The 8647-nt window shown below is 40.3% G+C and overlaps 1 long non-coding RNA gene across 1 annotated transcript; it reads left to right on the forward strand.

Moving 5' to 3' along the window:
- On the forward strand, positions 7066-8415 carry LOC110433185. The gene is made up of 2 exons (XR_002450604.1): positions 7066-7107; positions 8121-8415. It is a non-coding gene; the product is annotated as an uncharacterized LOC110433185 (long non-coding RNA).

The raw sequence follows: 8647 nt of genomic DNA on the forward strand, positions 1-8647 counted from the left end.
TTGAAACGAATCCAATGCAATTTGAATGGACCAAAACGGAATTAAAATGAGCATGTTATGAGCAAAACAGTTTCAGTGGCAAACTTGTAAATTCAGAAAATGAATTTTGAACTCAACCCGGCCGAAATACGCTTTCCAGAAGAGCTTGCGTATTCCTGAAGTACGCTAGGGACGGCGGGTTTTATTTTGGAAAAGTGGAGGGGCTCTTAAACAAAAGTACCAAGTGAAGGGGTATGGTTGAATCTGAGCCGCTGGATTAGATTCGTATGGCTTGGATTTGAAGCCGGGGAAAAGAAAGGGGTGCTGGCCGGCCTTCTTGCCGGAGCAAGCTCCTCCACGGCGGCGCCATTGGAGGCTCGCCGGAGTTCTTCGATACGGCGACTCCGAGCACCCTAAGACAAAAATAAAAACACCAGGGCCAAGAGAAGACCTACGCGAACTCACCTAGATGATTATAGAGGCTCGAGGAACGGCCGAAGACCACGGACAACGGAAGCTGGCGGACGGCGGTGTTTCTGCATGTTCGGCGAAGGTTATAGGGTGAACCAAAGCACAAGAGAAAGAAAGAAAGAGCTTGGCAACCTCGTAGGAGATTCGGGAAACTCGGCTAGAGCTCTAATTCAGCGGCGCGACCGCGAATAGGGCGCTCCACGGCGGCGGCTTGTTCCTGTGCTTTTCGGCGAGATCCAAAATAGGATTAGGGCGTTCTCGCGATGACCAAGCAAGGAATAGAACACAGAGGGAAGGCTGGGGAACCGTATATAGGCAGGGGCGATCTTCTCACAGGAAAATCCCGTGGAAACTGGGAAGGAAAGGGCGCGGCTTGCTCTGGACAGAGGCCTGCTCGGCCACTACACGAGGAAGGGGAAGGGACTGACACGTGGTCCCGACTGGTCAGTGAGAGGGGAAAGGAGGGAAAGGATGGCGCGCTGGGCTGGGGGGATTGGGCCGCGGTTGCTGGGCCGACTGTGCGCTCTGGCCAACGGGCCGAGGCCGAGGGGAAAAGAAGGAGCCAGGCCTTCGGGCCAAAACAGAGAGAGGGAGAGGTTTTCTTTTTTTTATATACTTTCTAATTTTCTTTCTTTTGTTCCAAAGTCATTTTCCAAACCATTTTAAAATCACTTTTGAAATATTTTTGAGCTTTAGACAAATCACTCATGTCGACAAAAATTAGTGCAAAAGCATGAATGCACAACAAGTTGCTAAGTCCTATGATTAATTTTATTTAAATGAAAATATTATTTTCCTATGTTTCATGAGCACAGAAATTCATAATTAAATCATTTTAGCTCTATTTCCCAGAAAACAATTTTTAGGGTGTTACAAATCTACCCCCCTTAAAATGAATCTCGTCCTCGAGATTCGAAAAAGGCACGGATTCCAAAAGAGAAAACAAGAACAAGATCTTGATATCAAATTCAACTTCACAACTTGTATTCCAATGTAATCACTTATGTCTCGGGGATCACAACTTGTAAACAAAACTTCCATAAAATGTCTATTATTCATAGCTGATTAAAATCCATCTTGTCTACCAACTTTTTGACTTATACAACTCAAAGACATGATAACTTAGCATGGGTATGCCTCCTCAGGTAGGAGTGGACCACCTTGATACTCAATTCTTTTCCCTGATGGTGCGGTTAAGAAAATTTTCCACTGGGTAGCATAAATCACCGCCTTTTGTGCACATAACCATCCATTGCCAAGAACCAAAGGAATATTGAGTGAATCTAGCACAATGAGGTTTACAGTGAAGTTTTCCTTCTTTATGACAAGATTGATATTTGAGCAAACCTGATCTGCCTGTATTTCTCCCATTGGGGTTTGAACTAACAAAGGCTTTCTCGTCGGACACTTCACCCGTTCGATTGTCTTTACCAGGTTGGTGGATATGAAAGAATGTGAAGCACTTCGGTCAAACAGAGCAAAAACTAGCACTGAGTCCACTTGAATATAACCTCCCACCACTTTGGTGGCTCCTTGAATGTTATGCCTATCCACATTGTTCAGTCTTCCATTGATATAATTTCGCTGTACTTTATTTCCGAGAGCAGGCTTCTTACGAGCTTTCCTTTTACGCTTCCGTCGTTGTGGATTTTGATTTGATTCATTGTCAACTTGCTCTTCCATATTATTATTTTGATAACACTCAGCTTTGTCATACTCATAGCATCTTTCTTCAAAATCAAGATGATCATATTCTTCCCACCTATCCATGAGAGGTGTCATATTGTGCTCCGGATTCATGGGACACTACACTCCCTGTCAACAAGTGACCAACGTCAGTAACACGGCAAGGATAGATGATCATAACCATAGAATATCTCAGAAGACAATTATCACTCCAAGCTAGTCTTAAAATGCATCACCCGTGATATCAAGGTACTATCCCTCTTAAAATTAGATTGATTGGGGGACACTAGGGACTAGTTCTCCTATCCTTTTTGGACGCTACACATCATATAGTCTTTTAAATTCGCTGTACTGAGTCTCTTGATCCAACATTATCCAATTCTTCTCCATGTAACCCCTTTATTTGGGCTACCCCCCTTAATAAAAGTCATCTAGGGGGCACAGGAAAGGTAGCTTGCATGTTTTCCAGGCAGGTTAACTAACATTGAGAACCTCTGACGTCCCAAAGAACTTAGGTGTAAGGGGAGAACAAACAGGTATCCTAAATTTTTCTCATGATATGAAAACACCCGCGTAGTAAAACACATATAACTCTTATTCTGTTAATCAAACAGAGTTATAGCTTATACTGTTAGAAAACTTATGAAATTGTCTACCACTTTCATGTAGAAGACCTCCTTAGGCTCTGTCTTTAAGCTTAAGTAAAATAGCCAAATATATTATCCTTCCTGATAATGTCTCAGCAAAGGTGCTGTAACTTCTAAAAATTATATCTTGAGCTACTTAACTCATCTGGACATGACCTTACATTTTTGAAAAGCTTAGGAAATCCTCTACAACTTTCGTATACAACTTTTTCCCAGATTCTGACGTTAAGATATCTGAAAATAGGGAATACCAGATCTGTCCAGATTTCGAAACAGAACAGAAACATCCAGGTGTAAATATCATATATCAGGTTCTACTTATCCAAATAAGTTTTAGCTTATACCGTTGGAAAGCTTAGCAAATCGTCTACAACGTTTCTATAGAACACTTTTCCAAATTCTATAGTTATATATGTCTAAACAGTAAGCAACCGAAACTGGTCCAGATTCTTGACAGCACATCTGTATCATCTTATGATTTTTGTAACTTACAAACCATAATAGCTATGAGGGTGATTCTTGTGGTCAGAGAAATATCTTGAAGCCTAGTTGTTTCCAGAAAAAGTTGAGAAACTTTGCACGATCAGAACTTGAGGTACACCAAGATTATTGCAGACTGCTCCAGAAAACAGCAAGGGATAGAAACATGATATAACCAAACCCAACTACTTATTTCACTACTCCTTATGCCTTAGGCCTATAAACTAAATGATATTGTGGAGCAAACCCACAAGATCATTGCACTCATTACAAAGATCCAAATCAAACATAAGCATAATAACAACCAATTAAGCATTGAAGGTTCACACTTCACTCAATTTGCGATACTATCATTCTCTTCATAGTAAGGGTAAAGATCCTAAAACTTATATTTCAAAGACGCAAGAAGGTGGTAAGAAAAAGGTTCTAATAGCATACCAAATCAAGGAGTGAAGGTGAGAACAAGTACTTTTAAAATAAGCAACAAGGTAGAGACAAATAGCAAGGATAGGGATATAGTATGGATGAAAATACCAAGGTTTATAGAGCAAGGATTTTATGACAATTCCAAATCCTTAAGACGACCAATTTCTAACTAGGCTTGCGTCCTACAGCCAGCATTGCTTTGATACCACTTTGTAATACCCGATTTTAAGGACAAAACCAGATATACACTATATATGAGTTTTAGAAGTCAAATCTCACATATAGCTACAAATAAGGGGTAATATCAAAAGATAATGCATAAATATATAACATACTTAGTATAAAAGATATAACCTTTGATAACAAACAACGGATAGACAACTCCAAACTTTGGGTATTAACTTCTCTCTACAGGATCCAACTGATTGGTAGATCACAAGCCTAAACTTCTCCTGAGGTTTGGGGGAAATAGCAAGAGTGAGTCCATGTCAAACTCCACAAGTATAGCAACTAGATTGTATAGCTCCCACAATCTCATGATCAATGTGACATAAATAATGTAAAGCATTAAACAATAAACAATGAGCATATTGAACACACAAGAGTCATCATCGTTGATGCAAGAATCCCCAAGACCGCTCCTGACCGTGAGCTCGGCTAGTATACTAGTTTTTAAACCTCTGCAGAGGTTGCACATCTTTACCCATGAGTCATGATTTACCCTTTCGCCCGAGGTAGCTAATCTCTTAACCCCCTTCCTAGGGAGGTCGGCAGGGATCACTATGAAGTCTTTCAAAGGTTCGTCTAACAAGTTAGGGCCGCTTGGTTTCATTAGTCAGTCCATGTGATTCACCCGCAGGAATCCACGGTCTGCTATTCCCCAATTGCGCCACATGGGTAACCGCTAACGAGCTAGAAAAGTTACTCATACTTAACTAAAGCCAGAGCCATTATAGCCCTCATGGTTGCACTGTTGTCCTGGTTATCACTTACAGATAAATCATCAAGTGGCTAAAAAGTCATTTTTATCATTTATTACTTAACATTAATCTAGTCACAGGATCATAGTCACAGAATATAAAACCCAAATGCTATACTTGCCTTGATCCAAATGCTCTTGCTAATCCTTTTGGTTCTGCTGGTCTTTACTTATTGTCCAAGCTCTGATCTTGATCACCAAAAACTGCTCTCCGACTAAACTCGATCATCGATCACACAAACAATCGAAGACAACATACACGAAGCAAACAAGGCTATAATTAGAACAGTACACCAATCATATAAAAACAGTATGAAAAGTTTGTGAAATGATTCTACGCATCACTACGATCTCACAGACGTAAAGATCACGAAAATCGAAGTTAAAACGAAAAAGATATGAATTTTCCAAGATTTTGTATAGAAAAGAAATTAATTAATTAAAGTCACAAAATTACAAAGTTTCAAACTGAGTAAACAATTTACTAACATGTAGAGCTCCTTGAAACGAATCCAATGCAATTTGAATGGACCAAAACGGAATTAAAATGAGCATGTTATGAGCAAAACAGTTTCAGTGGCAAACTTGTAAATTCAGAAAACGAATTTTGAACTCAACCCGGCCGAAATACGCTTTCCAGAAGAGCTTGCGTATTCCTGAAGTACGCTAGGGACGGCGGGTTTTATTTTGGAAAAGTGGAGGGGCTCTTAAACAAAAGTACCAAGTGAAGGGGTATGGTTGAATCTGAGCCGCTGGATTAGATTCGTATGGCTTGGATTTGAAGCCGGGGAAAAGAAAGGGGTGCTGGCCGGCCTTCTTGCCGGAGCAAGCTCCTCCACGGCGGTGCCATTGGAGGCTCGCCGGAGTTCTTCGATACGGCGACTCCGAGCACCCTAAGACAAAAATAAAAACACTAGGGCCAAGAGAAGACCTACGCGAACTCACCTAGATGATTATAGAGGCTCGAGGAACGGCCGAAGACCACGGACAACGGAAGCTGGCGGACGGCGGCGTTTCTGCATGTTCGGCGAAGGTTATAGGGTGAACCAAAGCACAAGAGAAAGAAAGAAAGAGCTTGGCAACCTCGTAGGAGATTCGGGAAACTCGGCTAGACCTCTAAATCGGCGGCGCGACCGCGAATAGGGCGCTCCACGGCGGCGGCTTGTTCCTGTGCTTTTCGGCGAGATCCAAAATAGGATTAGGGCGTTCTCGCGATGACCAAGCAAGGAATAGAACACAGAGGGAAGGCTGGGGAACCGTATATAGGCAGGGGCGATCTTCTCATAGGAAAATCCCGTGGAAACCGGGAAGGAAAGGGCGCGGCTTGCTCTGGACAGAGGCCTGCTCGGCCACTACACGAGGAAGGGGAAGGGACTGACACGTGGTCCCGACTGGTCAGTGAGAGGGGAAAGGAGGGAAAGGATGGCGCGCTGGGCTGGGGGGATTGGGCCGCGGTTGCTGGGCCAACTGTGCGCTCTGGCCAACGGGCCGAGGCCGAGGGGAAAAGAAGGAGATAGGCCTTCGGGCCAAAACAGAGAGAGGGAGAGGTTTTTTTTTTATATATACTTTCTAATTTCCTTTCTTTTGTTCCAAAGTCATTTTCCAAACCATTTTAAAATCACTTTTGAAATATTTTTGAGCTTTAGACAAATCACTCATGTCGACAAAAATTAATGCAAAAGCATGAATTCACAACAAGTTGCTAAGTCCTATGATTAATTTTATTTAAATGAAAATATTATTTTCCTATGTTTCATGAGCACAGAAATTCATAATTAAATCATTTTAGCTCTATTTCCCAGAAAACAATTTTTAGGGTGTTACAATTTTTTTGTAAAGGAGTAACTCTATTTATTGTGAAATTATTAGCTTATTATGAGGATTGAGATGGTAATTGAATTAACTCATCGAACGCATTTTCCCCTCTTTGTGTCAAATTTACTGGAGAACACCGAATGAATTAATATATTCATTTCTGCCCCAAGAAGTAAGAGAATAGCTGTGAAATGGTGATTTTGCCTCTCTTTCTTTCTTTCTTCTTCCTCCCTCACTCTCTCTTCTTCCGTGGGCGCACTACGTGAAAAACTTACTAAGAGAGCGCCCCTCCCCGCACTGTAGGGGCGGTTAACATTTCAACCGTCCTTACAGTGGGTGGGCAGCGAACCAGATAGCCAGCCGCCCTTGTAGTGTTCTCTGTAGGGGCGGTTGGTGTTACCAGCCGCCCTTACAGTGGGGGAGGCACTGTAGGGGCGGCTGGTAACACCAACCGCCCCTACAGAGGTCTGTAGCATAAGTAGCCAGCCCACTCTTCTTCCTCCCCGAGCCACTCACTTCCACTCGCAAAAAAAGGTTTGGGAGGCCTTGGGCACCTCCCTAAAATCACTCTAGGAAGGGGGGGAGGTTTTGAACTTAAATCCTTTGGTGGGGAGCTTGTTTAAGGTAAGAAAATGCTATTCCCACCCTCTAATCCATGTTTTATTGGTTGGTTAGTGAGCAATTTACATTTTGGTTTTCTCTCTCTTCCATGGAGCTTGAGCTTTGTGTTGACCAAATTAGAGCTTATCTATGATGCTATTAGTGTAGAATAGGTAGAGACACCACCTTGCACCATCAATTAGGTGATATAGCTTGATTTTATTGAAGATTAATTGTAGTTTCATGTATGGAGAGAAAAGGCATTCTAGATCTAGGGTTATCTTTTTTTGTTTTTGTTTCATGAATTTGTAATGTGGTTGGCATGAATAGTTATTGGTAAACTAATAGTTGTTGTTAATATTAATTGTTTCTAATAATGGTAGATCATAATTGGTAAAATTAATTATGTCTAATAATCGTTTCTAACACAATTATTACTAATAATGATAGATAATAATTGTTGCTAATAATGGTAGATAATAATTGTTACTTATTAATTGTTGCTAATAATGGTAGATAATATTTGGTAATATTAATTATGTCTAATAATCGTTTCTGACACAATTATTACTAATAATGATAGCTAATAATTGTTGCTAATAATGGTAGATAATAATTGTTACTTATTAATTGTTGCTAATAATGGTAGATAATAATTGGTAATATTAATTATGTCTAATAATCGTTTCTAACACAATTATTACTAATAATGATAGCTAATAATTGTTGCTAATAATGGTAGATAATAATTGGTACTTATTAATTGTTGCTAATAATGGTTGATAATAATTGTTACTTATTAATTGTTGCTAATAATGGTAGATTATAATTGTTACTTATTAATTGTTGCTAATAATGGTAGATAATAATTGGTACTATTAATTATGTCTAATAATCATTTCTAACACAATTATTGCTAATAATGATAGCTACTAATTGTTGCTAATAATTGTAGATAATAATTGTTACTTATTAATTGTTGCTAATAATTATTCTCAACTAATTAATTTTTTTATTTATGTAAAGATGGAGAATAGGGCTACTTGGATGTATGGTTTGCCAAGGTACTCACAAGCCTATGCTGATGAGGTGGACAAATTTATTACAATCGCAGTGAATCATGCAAAGACGTTGTCAACAGGAAATAATTGTTCAGTTATTTGTCCCTGTAAAGATTGCAAGAACCACTTAGCAACTTATGATGTGGAAATCATCAGATCACATCTGATTAGGCGAGGATTTGTCCCGAACTACACAGTATGGCTTCATCATGGTGAAGTAATGTTTCTTGATGGCAACGATGATGACCAAGAAGACGATGTTGAAGAAGGCCAATTGTTGTCCCAATACGCAGACATGTTTGAAGCACAAATGCAACATGATTCAGCAAATGAACAAGCACGTGGTGATGATGCCGGTGGTGTCGACAATAATGATGGGGATGTTGGCGGTGTTGACAATAATGATGTTGGAGCATGTGAGGGGGATGCAGAAAACTTTGACAACTTAGAGGAAATGCTTCGAGCCATTGGACCAGAAATACTACAATAGAAGAAGGGTCTAG

The sequence above is a fragment of the Sorghum bicolor genome, chromosome 2, assembly GCF_000003195.3.
Source record: "Sorghum bicolor cultivar BTx623 chromosome 2, Sorghum_bicolor_NCBIv3, whole genome shotgun sequence".
NCBI lineage: Eukaryota > Viridiplantae > Streptophyta > Magnoliopsida > Poales > Poaceae > Sorghum > Sorghum bicolor.